At 46.1% G+C, this 14,476-nt stretch overlaps 7 non-coding genes across 7 annotated transcripts; all 7 read right to left on the bottom strand.

Moving 5' to 3' along the window:
- Positions 1-535: 535 nt before the first annotated feature.
- On the bottom strand, positions 536-726 carry LOC130325851 (U2 spliceosomal RNA). Its single transcript, XR_008870585.1, has one exon. It is a non-coding gene; the product is annotated as a U2 spliceosomal RNA (small nuclear RNA).
- A 2,091-nt stretch (positions 727-2,817) lies between these two features.
- Positions 2,818-3,008, bottom strand: LOC130325850 (U2 spliceosomal RNA). The gene has a single exon (XR_008870584.1). It is a non-coding gene; the product is annotated as a U2 spliceosomal RNA (small nuclear RNA).
- Positions 3,009-5,102: 2,094 nt separating this feature from the next.
- On the bottom strand, positions 5,103-5,293 carry LOC130325849 (U2 spliceosomal RNA). Its single transcript, XR_008870583.1, has one exon. It is a non-coding gene; the product is annotated as a U2 spliceosomal RNA (small nuclear RNA).
- Positions 5,294-7,379: 2,086 nt separating this feature from the next.
- On the bottom strand, positions 7,380-7,570 carry LOC130325847 (U2 spliceosomal RNA). The gene has a single exon (XR_008870582.1). It is a non-coding gene; the product is annotated as a U2 spliceosomal RNA (small nuclear RNA).
- Positions 7,571-9,660: 2,090 nt separating this feature from the next.
- On the bottom strand, positions 9,661-9,851 carry LOC130325846 (U2 spliceosomal RNA). Its single transcript, XR_008870581.1, has one exon. It is a non-coding gene; the product is annotated as a U2 spliceosomal RNA (small nuclear RNA).
- A 2,086-nt stretch (positions 9,852-11,937) lies between these two features.
- LOC130325845 (U2 spliceosomal RNA) lies at positions 11,938-12,128 on the bottom strand. Its single transcript, XR_008870580.1, has one exon. It is a non-coding gene; the product is annotated as a U2 spliceosomal RNA (small nuclear RNA).
- A 2,100-nt stretch (positions 12,129-14,228) lies between these two features.
- LOC130325844 (U2 spliceosomal RNA) lies at positions 14,229-14,419 on the bottom strand. The gene has a single exon (XR_008870579.1). It is a non-coding gene; the product is annotated as a U2 spliceosomal RNA (small nuclear RNA).
- Positions 14,420-14,476: the final 57 nt, after the last annotated feature.

The following is a 14,476-nucleotide window of genomic DNA, read 5'->3' as shown; positions in this document are numbered from 1 at the left end:
ACAGAAGCAATGCATGGTCAATGTACAGCAATGACACACCTGTGTGAACAGCCAGGAGACCCCCCCCCACCATGTTATGTTACATAGTTACATAGTTAGTACGGTCGAAAAAAGACATATGTCCATCACGTTCAACCAGGGAATTAAGGGGTAGGGGTGTGGCGCGATATTGGGGAAGGGATGAGATTTTATATTTCTTCATAAGCATTAATCTTATTTTGTCAATTAGGAACATTCAGCACCCACCCGCTATCAAGGCAGCTGCCTATCATGTCATGCCCTACCTGCACAGGTGTGCTGGCTACTCAAATGATCCAATTAAGGAGGCCATTTAGTCAGCAGCAGCAGAAGTCCTGTGCCTGGACGCTCCAACAGGGGCCAGACACAAGCAGAAGCAGAAGCAGCAGAAGCAGCAGCAGCACCACCTTTTGTTTTTTGGCTGCAGCAGCAGCAAGGCCCACAGGGCTGGCTAGCTGGCTAGCCAGCAAGCAGGTAGCAATGAAAGTAGGAATCTTTCTTTTTAACCCTGTAAGGGGGGTGGTGCACTGTACCCGAAGATACTGCCATATCGGGTCAATGCATAGGGCGACGGAAGCAAGCTTCGAAATCGGCCCCCGTTCTCAAAAATCCATTTAATATATGGTCCCCAGATAGGGGACGTATCAGATATTAAACTGATAAGAACAGATACTACACTTGATCTTAGCCAAAAGGCCGAGAAGCGATAACCGTGAAAGGGGCGGGCCCAACAAGGTCCCCTTCATGGGCACTATCACTGCTTGCTGTCAGGGAGGCTGCCAGACAATTTTCCATGCACACTCTGGGCTGGGGGGCAGTCAACCACCAGTACACACAGCAGAACCTAAACCCATACCATTATTGCTAAGCAGCAAGACAGGGGCCCATTGCACTCCCACGGGGCCTTTTTAAATGCAATCCATAACCCGGATTTGCCAGGAACCCTTCTTACTCCTCCTACTTGCATGTGACACTGGGCTTAGGATCTGCATAGGAAACACACACACAAGCACACACCTACCTTTGTTGCCTGCAGATGCCTCCTTGGCTGTCCCCAAACGGTATCAAACCAACACCCACGGGAAGCTGTAAGCATAGAGGACATGCCTGCACCCCATTGGACTTACCTGTGTGGGTTAAATCCGGGTTATTTGACAACCTATGGCGGTGATGGTTCTGCTCAGGCAGAGCAGTGCTGATGCTCCTCATAAAGCTGTCGCTGCTGTGAAGGTTCTAGGTGACATCACAAATCCCTATGGTTACATACACAACAAAGCTGGGTTGTTGTTGTTTACACTCTGCAAGGCCTGTGGAAGTGAGTGACATCATAGCACTGTAGTTCTGAGGGTTCTAGATGGATGCAACAATCTCCTGTTGCTTCTATGAAGGCCATAATAGACGACATCACCAAACAGCTCCATAGTCACATACACAGCAAAGGAGAGATGTTGTTTACACCTAGTGATGTCAGTGGTATTGAGTGACATCACAGCACAGTGCTAAGGCTCCTGGGCCTGGACACAGCAGCGGCTGCAATATCTCAACGGAGAATACGTTTATATATATGTGTGTGTGTGCGCGTATATATATATATATATATATATATATATATATATATATATATATATTTCTCCGCCGAAATCACTTTTAAACCCATTTCCACCTTTTTTTCCCTTCTCTTCCTCTTACTTTTTTTTCACGTTTTTTTACGTTTTTCTCCTTTTCGCCTCTTTTCTGGGCGTATTATTCTTCTTTTTCTTCTTTTTTTTTGTCTAATGCATACCCCATCAGTGCAGCAATGCTTATTCAATACCGCCAGCAGATGGAGACACTGGGGGATAATTTTCTAAGGATTTATACTGATTTTTCCTGTCTGAATTTGTCGCACAGAAAGTTGCAGGCCAAATATGTGTGACATTTCTGCGACTTTAGCTTCTAGAGCATTTTTACAACATTATACATAGGTGCTGAATACATAAAAAGCGACTGTTCAGCGACAGACAAGTCGCATCGGCTGAAAGTAGGCCAGAATGTCAGTCCATGTTGGAGCAGGTTTAGATACAGTCTAAAGTATAGATCTCAAAGTCTGTGCACAGAATTTAGCAAGGGCCTCGCACCTTCTGATGCATCAGGTAGGTGCACAATAGCATAGCCTAACCCTCTGTACTTTGGTCTATATTGATGCGGGACATAGACAGCCAGCTGATCACCAATCCATTAGTGCAATGGATGGCTGGAAGCATTTGTCTTTGCCTTTGCAATACCACAGAAGCAATGCATGGTCAATGTACAGCAATGACACACCTGTGTGAACAGCCAGGAGACCCCCCCCCCCCATGTTATGTTACATAGTTACATAGTTAGTACGGTCGAAAAAAGACATATGTCCATCACGTTCAACCAGGGAATTAAGGGGTAGGGGTGTGGCGCGATATTGGGGAAGGGATGAGATTTTATATTTCTTCATAAGCATTAATCTTATTTTGTCAATTAGGAACATTCAGCACCCACCCGCTATCAAGGCAGCTGCCTATCATGTCATGCCCTACCTGCACAGGTGTGCTGGCTACTCAAATGATCCAATTAAGGAGGCCATTTAGTCAGCAGCAGCAGAAGTCCTGTGCCTGGACGCTCCAACAGGGGCCAGACACAAGCAGAAGCAGAAGCAGCAGAAGCAGCAGCAGCACCACCTTTTGTTTTTTGGCTGCAGCAGCAGCAAGGCCCACAGGGCTGGCTAGCTGGCTAGCCAGCAAGCAGGTAGCAATGAAAGTAGGAATCTTTCTTTTTAACCCTGTAAGGGGGTGGTGCACTGTACCCGAAGATACTGCCATATCGGGTCAATGCATAGGGCGACGGAAGCAAGCTTCGAAATCGGCCCCCGTTCTCAAAAATCCATTTAATATATGGTCCCCAGATAGGGGACGTATCAGATATTAAACTGATAAGAACAGATACTACACTTGATCTTAGCCAAAAGGCCGAGAAGCGATAACCGTGAAAGGGGCGGGCCCAACAAGGTCCCCTTCATGGGCACTATCACTGCTTGCTGTCAGGGAGGCTGCCAGACAATTTTCCATGCACACTCTGGGCTGGGGGGCAGTCAACCACCAGTACACACAGCAGAACCTAAACCCATACCATTATTGCTAAGCAGCAAGACAGGGGCCCATTGCACTCCCACGGGGCCTTTTTAAATGCAATCCATAACCCGGATTTGCCAGGAACCCTTCTTACTCCTCCTACTTGCATGTGACACTGGGCTTAGGATCTGCATAGGAAACACACACACAAGCACACACCTACCTTTGTTGCCTGCAGATGCCTCCTTGGCTGTCCCCAAACGGTATCAAACCAACACCCACGGGAAGCTGTAAGCATAGAGGACATGCCTGCACCCCATTGGACTTACCTGTGTGGGTTAAATCCGGGTTATTTGACAACCTATGGCGGTGATGGTTCTGCTCAGGCAGAGCAGTGCTGATGCTCCTCATAAAGCTGTCGCTGCTGTGAAGGTTCTAGGTGACATCACAAATCCCTATGGTTACATACACAACAAAGCTGGGTTGTTGTTGTTTACACTCTGCAAGGCCTGTGGAAGTGAGTGACATCATAGCACTGTAGTTCTGAGGGTTCTAGATGGATGCAACAATCTCCTGTTGCTTCTATGAAGGCCATAATAGACGACATCACCAAACAGCTCCATAGTCACATACACAGCAAAGGAGAGATGTTGTTTACACCTAGTGATGTCAGTGGTATTGAGTGACATCACAGCACAGTGCTAAGGCTCCTGGGCCTGGACACAGCAGCGGCTGCAATATCTCAACGGAGAATACGTTTATATATATGTGTGTGTGTGCGCGTATATATATATATATATATATATATATATATATATATATATATATTTCTCCGCCGAAATCACTTTTAAACCCATTTCCACCTTTTTTTCCCTTCTCTTCCTCTTACTTTTTTTTCACGTTTTTTTACGTTTTTCTCCTTTTCGCCTCTTTTCTGGGCGTATTATTCTTCTTTTTCTTCTTTTTTTTTGTCTAATGCATACCCCATCAGTGCAGCAATGCTTATTCAATACCGCCAGCAGATGGAGACACTGGGGGATAATTTTCTAAGGATTTATACTGATTTTTCCTGTCTGAATTTGTCGCACAGAAAGTTGCAGGCCAAATATGTGTGACATTTCTGCGACTTTAGCTTCTAGAGCATTTTTACAACATTATACATAGGTGCTGAATACATAAAAAGCGACTGTTCAGCGACAGACAAGTCGCATCGGCTGAAAGTAGGCCAGAATGTCAGTCCATGTTGGAGCAGGTTTAGATACAGTCTAAAGTATAGATCTCAAAGTCTGTGCACAGAATTTAGCAAGGGCCTCGCACCTTCTGATGCATCAGGTAGGTGCACAATAGCATAGCCTAACCCTCTGTACTTTGGTCTATATTGATGCGGGACATAGACAGCCAGCTGATGACCAATCCATTAGTGCAATGGATGGCTGGAAGCATTTGTCTTTGCCTTTGCAATACCACAGAAGCAATGCATGGTCAATGTACAGCAATGACACACCTGTGTGAACAGCCAGGAGACCCCCCCCCCCCATGTTATGTTACATAGTTACATAGTTAGTACGGTCGAAAAAAGACATATGTCCATCACGTTCAACCAGGGAATTAAGGGGTAGGGGTGTGGCGCGATATTGGGGAAGGGATGAGATTTTATATTTCTTCATAAGCATTAATCTTATTTTGTCAATTAGGAACGAACATTCAGCACCCACCCGCTATCAAGGCAGCTGCCTATCATGTCATGCCCTACCTGCACAGGTGTGCTGGCTACTCAAATGATCCAATTAAGGAGGCCATTTAGTCAGCAGCAGCAGAAGTCCTGTGCCTGGACGCTCCAACAGGGGCCAGACACAAGCAGAAGCAGAAGCAGCAGAAGCAGCAGCAGCACCACCTTTTGTTTTTTTGGCTGCAGCAGCAGCAAGGCCCACAGGGCTGGCTAGCTGGCTAGCCAGCAAGCAGGTAGCAATGAAAGTAGGAATCTTTCTTTTTAACCCTGTAAGGGGGTGGTGCACTGTACCCGAAGATACTGCCATATCGGGTCAATGCATAGGGCGACGGAAGCAAGCTTCGAAATCGGCCCCCGTTCTCAAAAATCCATTTAATATATGGTCCCCAGATAGGGGACGTATCAGATATTAAACTGATAAGAACAGATACTACACTTGATCTTAGCCAAAAGGCCGAGAAGCGATAACCGTGAAAGGGGCGGGCCCAACAAGGTCCCCTTCATGGGCACTATCACTGCTTGCTGTCAGGGAGGCTGCCAGACAATTTTCCATGCACACTCTGGCTGGGGGGCAGTCAACCACCAGTACACACAGCAGAACCTAAAACCCATACCATTATGCTAAGCAGCAAGACAGGGGCCCATTGCACTCCCACGGGGCCTTTTTAAATGCAATCCATAACCCGGATTTGCCAGGAACCCTTCTTACTCCTCCTACTTGCATGTGACACTGGGCTTAGGATCTGCATAGGAAACACACACACAAGCACACACCTACCTTTGTTGCCTGCAGATGCCTCCTTGGCTGTCCCCAAACGGTATCAAACCAACACCCACGGGAAGCTGTAGCATAGAGGACATGCCTGCACCCATTGGACTTACCTGTGTGGGTTAAATCCGGGTTATTTGACAACCTATGGCGGTGATGGTTCTGCTCAGGCAGAGCAGTGCTGATGCTCCTCATAAAGCTGTCGCTGCTGTGAAGGTTCTAGGTGACATCACAAATCCCTATGGTTACATACACAACAAAGCTGGGTTGTTGTTGTTTACACTCTGCAAGGCCTGTGGAAGTGAGTGACATCATAGCACTGTAGTTCTGAGGGTTCTAGATGGATGCAACAATCTCCTGTTGCTTCTATGAAGGCCATAATAGACGACATCACCAAACAGCTCCATATCACATACACAGCAAAGGAGAGATGTTGTTTACACCTAGTGATTGTCAGTGGTATTGAGTGACATCACAGCACAGTGCTAAGGCTCCTGGGCCTGGACACAGCAGCGGCTGCAATATCTCAACGGAGAATACGTTTATATATATGTGTGTGTGTGCGCGTATATATATATATATATATATATATATATATATATATATATATATATTTCTCCGCCGAAATCACTTTTAAACCCATTTCCACCTTTTTTTCCCTTCTCTTCCTCTTACTTTTTTTTCACGTTTTTTACGTTTTTCTCCTTTTCGCCTCTTTTCTGGGCGTATTATTCTTCTTTTTCTTCTTTTTTTTTGTCTAATGCATACCCCATCAGTGCAGCAATGCTTATTCAATACCGCCAGCAGATGGAGACACTGGGGGATAATTTTCTAAGGATTTATACTGATTTTTCCTGTCTGAATTTGTCGCACAGAAAGTTGCAGGCCAAATATGTGTGACATTTCTGCGACTTTAGCTTCTAGAGCATTTTTACAACATTATACATAGGTGCTGAATACATAAAAAGCGACTGTTCAGCGACAGACAAGTCGCATCGGCTGAAAGTAGGCCAGAATGTCAGTCCATGTTGGAGCAGGTTTAGATACAGTCTAAAGTATAGATCTCAAAGTCTGTGCACAGAATTTAGCAAGGGCCTCGCACCTTCTGATGCATCAGGTAGGTGCACAATAGCATAGCCTAACCCTCTGTACTTTGGTCTATATTGATGCGGGACATAGACAGCCAGCTGATGACCAATCCATTAGTGCAATGGATGGCTGGAAGCATTTGTCTTTGCCTTTGCAATACCACAGAAGCAATGCATGGTCAATGTACAGCAATGACACACCTGTGTGAACAGCCAGGAGACCCCCCCCCCCCATGTTATGTTACATAGTTACATAGTTAGTACGGTCGAAAAAAGACATATGTCCATCACGTTCAACCAGGGAATTAAGGGGTAGGGGTGTGGCGCGATATTGGGGAAGGGATGAGATTTTATATTTCTTCATAAGCATTAATCTTATTTTGTCAATTAGGAACATTCAGCACCCACCCGCTATCAAGGCAGCTGCCTATCATGTCATGCCCTACCTGCACAGGTGTGCTGGCTACTCAAATGATCCAATTAAGGAGGCCATTTAGTCAGCAGCAGCAGAAGTCCTGTGCCTGGACGCTCCAACAGGGGCCAGACACAAGCAGAAGCAGAAGCAGCAGAAGCAGCAGCAGCACCACCTTTTGTTTTTGGCTGCAGCAGCAGCAAGGCCCACAGGGCTGGCTAGCTGGCTAGCCAGCAAGCAGGTAGCAATGAAAGTAGGAATCTTTCTTTTTAACCCTGTAAGGGGGTGGTGCACTGTACCCGAAGATACTGCCATATCGGGTCAATGCATAGGGCGACGGAAGCAAGCTTCGAAATCGGCCCCCGTTCTCAAAAATCCATTTAATATATGGTCCCCAGATAGGGGACGTATCAGATATTAAACTGATAAGAACAGATACTACACTTGATCTTAGCCAAAAGGCCGAGAAGCGATAACCGTGAAAGGGGCGGGCCCAACAAGGTCCCCTTCATGGGCACTATCACTGCTTGCTGTCAGGGAGGCTGCCAGACAATTTTCCATGCACACTCTGGGCTGGGGGGCAGTCAACCACCAGTACACACAGCAGAACCTAAACCCATACCATTATTGCTAAGCAGCAAGACAGGGGCCCATTGCACTCCCACGGGCCTTTTTAAATGCAATCCATAACCCGGATTTGCCAGGAACCCTTCTTACTCCTCCTACTTGCATGTGACACTGGGCTTAGGATCTGCATAGGAAACACACACACAAGCACACACCTACCTTTGTTGCCTGCAGATGCCTCCTTGGCTGTCCCCAAACGGTATCAAACCAACACCCACGGGAAGCTGTAAGCATAGAGGACATGCCTGCACCCCATTGGACTTACCTGTGTGGGTTAAATCCGGGTTATTTGACAACCTATGGCGGTGATGGTTCTGCTCAGGCAGAGCAGTGCTGATGCTCCTCATAAAGCTGTCGCTGCTGTGAAGGTTCTAGGTGACATCACAAATCCCTATGGTTACATACACAACAAAGCTGGGTTGTTGTTGTTTACACTCTGCAAGGCCTGTGGAAGTGAGTGACATCATAGCACTGTAGTTCTGAGGGTTCTAGATGGATGCAACAATCTCCTGTTGCTTCTATGAAGGCCATAATAGACGACATCACCAAACAGCTCCATAGTCACATACACAGCAAAGGAGAGATGTTGTTTACACCTAGTGATGTCAGTGGTATTGAGTGACATCACAGCACAGTGCTAAGGCTCCTGGGCCTGGACACAGCAGCGGCTGCAATATCTCAACGGAGAATACGTTTATATATATGTGTGTGTGTGCGCGTATATATATATATATATATATATATATATATATATATATATAATATTTCTCCGCCGAAATCACTTTTAAACCCATTTCCACCTTTTTTTCCCTTCTCTTCCTCTTACTTTTTTTTCACGTTTTTTTACGTTTTTCTCCTTTTCGCCTCTTTTCTGGGCGTATTATTCTTCTTTTTCTTCTTTTTTTTTGTCTAATGCATACCCCATCAGTGCAGCAATGCTTATTCAATACCGCCAGCAGATGGAGACACTGGGGGATAATTTTCTAAGGATTTATACTGATTTTTCCTGTCTGAATTTGTCGCACAGAAAGTTGCAGGCCAAATATGTGTGACATTTCTGCGACTTTAGCTTCTAGAGCATTTTTACAACATTATACATAGGTGCTGAATACATAAAAAGCGACTGTTCAGCGACAGACAAGTCGCATCGGCTGAAAGTAGGCCAGAATGTCAGTCCATGTTGGAGCAGGTTTAGATACAGTCTAAAGTATAGATCTCAAAGTCTGTGCACAGAATTTAGCAAGGGCCTCGCACCTTCTGATGCATCAGGTAGGTGCACAATAGCATAGCCTAACCCTCTGTACTTTGGTCTATATTGATGCGGGACATAGACAGCCAGCTGATGACCAATCCATTAGTGCAATGGATGGCTGGAAGCATTTGTCTTTGCCTTTGCAATACCACAGAAGCAATGCATGGTCAATGTACAGCAATGACACACCTGTGTGAACAGCCAGGAGACCCCCCCCCCCCCATGTTATGTTACATAGTTACATAGTTAGTACGGTCGAAAAAAGACATATGTCCATCACGTTCAACCAGGGAATTAAGGGGTAGGGGTGTGGCGCGATATTGGGGAAGGGATGAGATTTTATATTTCTTCATAAGCATTAATCTTATTTTGTCAATTAGGAACATTCAGCACCCACCCGCTATCAAGGCAGCTGCCTATCATGTCATGCCCTACCTGCACAGGTGTGCTGGCTACTCAAATGATCCAATTAAGGAGGCCATTTAGTCAGCAGCAGCAGAAGTCCTGTGCCTGGACGCTCCAACAGGGGCCAGACACAAGCAGAAGCAGAAGCAGCAGAAGCAGCAGCAGCACCACCTTTTGTTTTTTGGCTGCAGCAGCAGCAAGGCCCACAGGGCTGGCTAGCTGGCTAGCCAGCAAGCAGGTAGCAATGAAAGTAGGAATCTTTCTTTTTAACCCTGTAAGGGGGTGGTGCACTGTACCCGAAGATACTGCCATATCGGGTCAATGCATAGGGCGACGGAAGCAAGCTTCGAAATCGGCCCCCGTTCTCAAAAATCCATTTAATATATGGTCCCCAGATAGGGGACGTATCAGATATTAAACTGATAAGAACAGATACTACACTTGATCTTAGCCAAAAGGCCGAGAAGCGATAACCGTGAAAGGGGCGGGCCCAACAAGGTCCCCTTCATGGGCACTATCACTGCTTGCTGTCAGGGAGGCTGCCAGACAATTTTCCATGCACACTCTGGGCTGGGGGGCAGTCAACCACCAGTACACACAGCAGAACCTAAACCCATACCATTATTGCTAAGCAGCAAGACAGGGGCCCATTGCACTCCCACGGGGCCTTTTTAAATGCAATCCATAACCCGGATTTGCCAGGAACCCTTCTTACTCCTCCTACTTGCATGTGACACTGGGCTTAGGATCTGCATAGGAAACACACACACAAGCACACACCTACCTTTGTTGCCTGCAGATGCCTCCTTGGCTGTCCCCAAACGGTATCAAACCAACACCCACGGGAAGCTGTAAGCATAGAGGACATGCCTGCACCCCATTGGACTTACCTGTGTGGGTTAAATCCGGGTTATTTGACAACCTATGGCGGTGATGGTTCTGCTCAGGCAGAGCAGTGCTGATGCTCCTCATAAAGCTGTCGCTGCTGTGAAGGTTCTAGGTGACATCACAAATCCCTATGGTTACATACACAACAAAGCTGGGTTGTTGTTGTTTACACTCTGCAAGGCCTGTGGAAGTGAGTGACATCATAGCACTGTAGTTCTGAGGGTTCTAGATGGATGCAACAATCTCCTGTTGCTTCTATGAAGGCCATAATAGACGACATCACCAAACAGCTCCATAGTCACATACACAGCAAAGGAGAGATGTTGTTTACACCTAGTGATGTCAGTGGTATTGAGTGACATCACAGCACAGTGCTAAGGCTCCTGGGCCTGGACACAGCAGCGGCTGCAATATCTCAACGGAGAATACGTTTATATATATGTGTGTGTGTGCGCGTATATATATATATATATATATATATATATATATATATATATTTCTCCGCCGAAATCACTTTTAAACCCATTTCCACCTTTTTTTCCCTTCTCTTCCTCTTACTTTTTTTTCACGTTTTTTTACGTTTTTCTCCTTTTCGCCTCTTTTCTGGGCGTATTATTCTTCTTTTTCTTCTTTTTTTTTGTCTAATGCATACCCCATCAGTGCAGCAATGCTTATTCAATACCGCCAGCAGATGGAGACACTGGGGGATAATTTTCTAAGGATTTATACTGATTTTTCCTGTCTGAATTTGTCGCACAGAAAGTTGCAGGCCAAATATGTGTGACATTTCTGCGACTTTAGCTTCTAGAGCATTTTTACAACATTATACATAGGTGCTGAATACATAAAAAGCGACTGTTCAGCGACAGACAAGTCGCATCGGCTGAAAGTAGGCCAGAATGTCAGTCCATGTTGGAGCAGGTTTAGATACAGTCTAAAGTATAGATCTCAAAGTCTGTGCACAGAATTTAGCAAGGGCCTCGCACCTTCTGATGCATCAGGTAGGTGCACAATAGCATAGCCTAACCCTCTGTACTTTGGTCTATATTGATGCGGGACATAGACAGCCAGCTGATGACCAATCCATTAGTGCAATGGATGGCTGGAAGCATTTGTCTTTGCCTTTGCAATACCACAGAAGCAATGCATGGTCAATGTACAGCAATGACACACCTGTGTGAACAGCCAGGAGACCCCCCCCCCCCCATGTTATGTTACATAGTTACATAGTTAGTACGGTCGAAAAAAGACATATGTCCATCACGTTCAACCAGGGAATTAAGGGGTAGGGGTGTGGCGCGATATTGGGGAAGGGATGAGATTTTATATTTCTTCATAAGCATTAATCTTATTTTGTCAATTAGGAACATTCAGCACCCACCCGCTATCAAGGCAGCTGCCTATCATGTCATGCCCTACCTGCACAGGTGTGCTGGCTACTCAAATGATCCAATTAAGGAGGCCATTTAGTCAGCAGCAGCAGAAGTCCTGTGCCTGGACGCTCCAACAGGGGCCAGACACAAGCAGAAGCAGAAGCAGCAGAAGCAGCAGCAGCACCACCTTTTGTTTTTTGGCTGCAGCAGCAGCAAGGCCCACAGGGCTGGCTAGCTGGCTAGCCAGCAAGCAGGTAGCAATGAAAGTAGGAATCTTTCTTTTTAACCCTGTAAGGGGGTGGTGCACTGTACCCGAAGATACTGCCATATCGGGTCAATGCATAGGGCGACGGAAGCAAGCTTCGAAATCGGCCCCCGTTCTCAAAAATCCATTTAATATATGGTCCCCAGATAGGGGACGTATCAGATATTAAACTGATAAGAACAGATACTACACTTGATCTTAGCCAAAAGGCCGAGAAGCGATAACCGTGAAAGGGGCGGGCCCAACAAGGTCCCCTTCATGGGCACTATCACTGCTTGCTGTCAGGGAGGCTGCCAGACAATTTTCCATGCACACTCTGGGCTGGGGGGCAGTCAACCACCAGTACACACAGCAGAACCTAAACCCATACCATTATTGCTAAGCAGCAAGACAGGGGCCCATTGCACTCCCACGGGGCCTTTTTAAATGCAATCCATAACCCGGATTTGCCAGGAACCCTTCTTACTCCTCCTACTTGCATGTGACACTGGGCTTAGGATCTGCATAGGAAACACACACACAAGCACACACCTACCTTTGTTGCCTGCAGATGCCTCCTTGGCTGTCCCCAAACGGTATCAAACCAACACCCACGGGAAGCTGTAAGCATAGAGGACATGCCTGCACCCCATTGGACTTACCTGTGTGGGTTAAATCCGGGTTATTTGACAACCTATGGCGGTGATGGTTCTGCTCAGGCAGAGCAGTGCTGATGCTCCTCATAAAGCTGTCGCTGCTGTGAAGGTTCTAGGTGACATCACAAATCCCTATGGTTACATACACAACAAAGCTGGGTTGTTGTTGTTTACACTCTGCAAGGCCTGTGGAAGTGAGTGACATCATAGCACTGTAGTTCTGAGGGTTCTAGATGGATGCAACAATCTCCTGTTGCTTCTATGAAGGCCATAATAGACGACATCACCAAACAGCTCCATAGTCACATACACAGCAAAGGAGAGATGTTGTTTACACCTAGTGATGTCAGTGGTATTGAGTGACATCACAGCACAGTGCTAAGGCTCCTGGGCCTGGACACAGCAGCGGCTGCAATATCTCAACGGAGAATACGTTTATATATATGTGTGTGTGTGCGCGTATATATATATATATATATATATATATATATATATATATATATATATATATATATTTCTCCGCCGAAATCACTTTTAAACCCATTTCCACCTTTTTTTCCCTTCTCTTCCTCTTACTTTTTTTTCACGTTTTTTTACGTTTTTCTCCTTTTCGCCTCTTTTCTGGGCGTATTATTCTTCTTTTTCTTCTTTTTTTTTGTCTAATGCATACCCCATCAGTGCAGCAATGCTTATTCAATACCGCCAGCAGATGGAGACACTGGGGGATAATTTTCTAAGGATTTATACTGATTTTTCCTGTCTGAATTTGTCGCACAGAAAGTTGCAGGCCAAATATGTGTGACATTTCTGCGACTTTAGCTTCTAGAGCATTTTTACAACATTATACATAGGTGCTGAATACATAAAAAGCGACTGTTCAGCGACAGACAAGTCGCATCGGCTGAAAGTAGGCCAGAATGTCAGTCCATGTTGGAGCAGGTTTAGATACAGTCTAAAGTATAGATCTCAAAGTCTGTGCACAGAATTTAGCAAGGGCCTCGCACCTTCTGATGCATCAGGTAGGTGCACAATAGCATAGCCTAACCCTCTGTACTTTGGTCTATATTGATGCGGGACATAGACAGCCAGCTGATGACCAATCCATTAGTGCAATGGATGGCTGGAAGCATTTGTCTTTGCCTTTGCAATACCACAGAAGCAATGCATGGTCAATGTACAGCAATGACACACCTGTGTGAACAGCCAGGAGACCCCCCCCCCCCCATGTTATGTTACATAGTTACATAGTTAGTACGGTCGAAAAAAGACATATGTCCATCACGTTCAACCAGGGAATTAAGGGGTAGGGGTGTGGCGCGATATTGGGGAAGGGATGAGATTTTATATTTCTTCATAAGCATTAATCTTATTTTGTCAATTAGGAACATTCAGCACCCACCCGCTATCAAGGCAGCTGCCTATCATGTCATGCCCTACCTGCACAGGTGTGCTGGCTACTCAAATGATCCAATTAAGGAGGCCATTTAGTCAGCAGCAGCAGAAGTCCTGTGCCTGGACGCTCCAACAGGGGCCAGACACAAGCAGAAGCAGAAGCAGCAGAAGCAGCAGCAGCACCACCTTTTGTTTTTTGGCTGCAGCAGCAGCAAGGCCCACAGGGCTGGCTAGCTGGCTAGCCAGCAAGCAGGTAGCAATGAAAGTAGGAATCTTTCTTTTTAACCCTGTAAGGGGGTGGTGCACTGTACCCGAAGATACTGCCATATCGGGTCAATGCATAGGGCGACGGAAGCAAGCTTCGAAATCGGCCCCCGTTCTCAAAAATCCATTTAATATATGGTCCCCAGATAGGGGACGTATCAGATATTAAACTGATAAGAACAGATACTACACTTGATCTTAGCCAAAAGGCCGAGAAGCGATAACCGTGAAAGGGGCGGGCCCAACAAGGTCCCCTTCATGGGCACTATCACTGCTTGC

The sequence above is a fragment of the Hyla sarda genome, unplaced genomic scaffold (assembly GCF_029499605.1).
Source record: "Hyla sarda isolate aHylSar1 unplaced genomic scaffold, aHylSar1.hap1 scaffold_2761, whole genome shotgun sequence".
Classification (NCBI taxonomy): domain Eukaryota; kingdom Metazoa; phylum Chordata; class Amphibia; order Anura; family Hylidae; genus Hyla; species Hyla sarda.
This window is presented reverse-complemented; position numbering and strand designations above follow the sequence as displayed.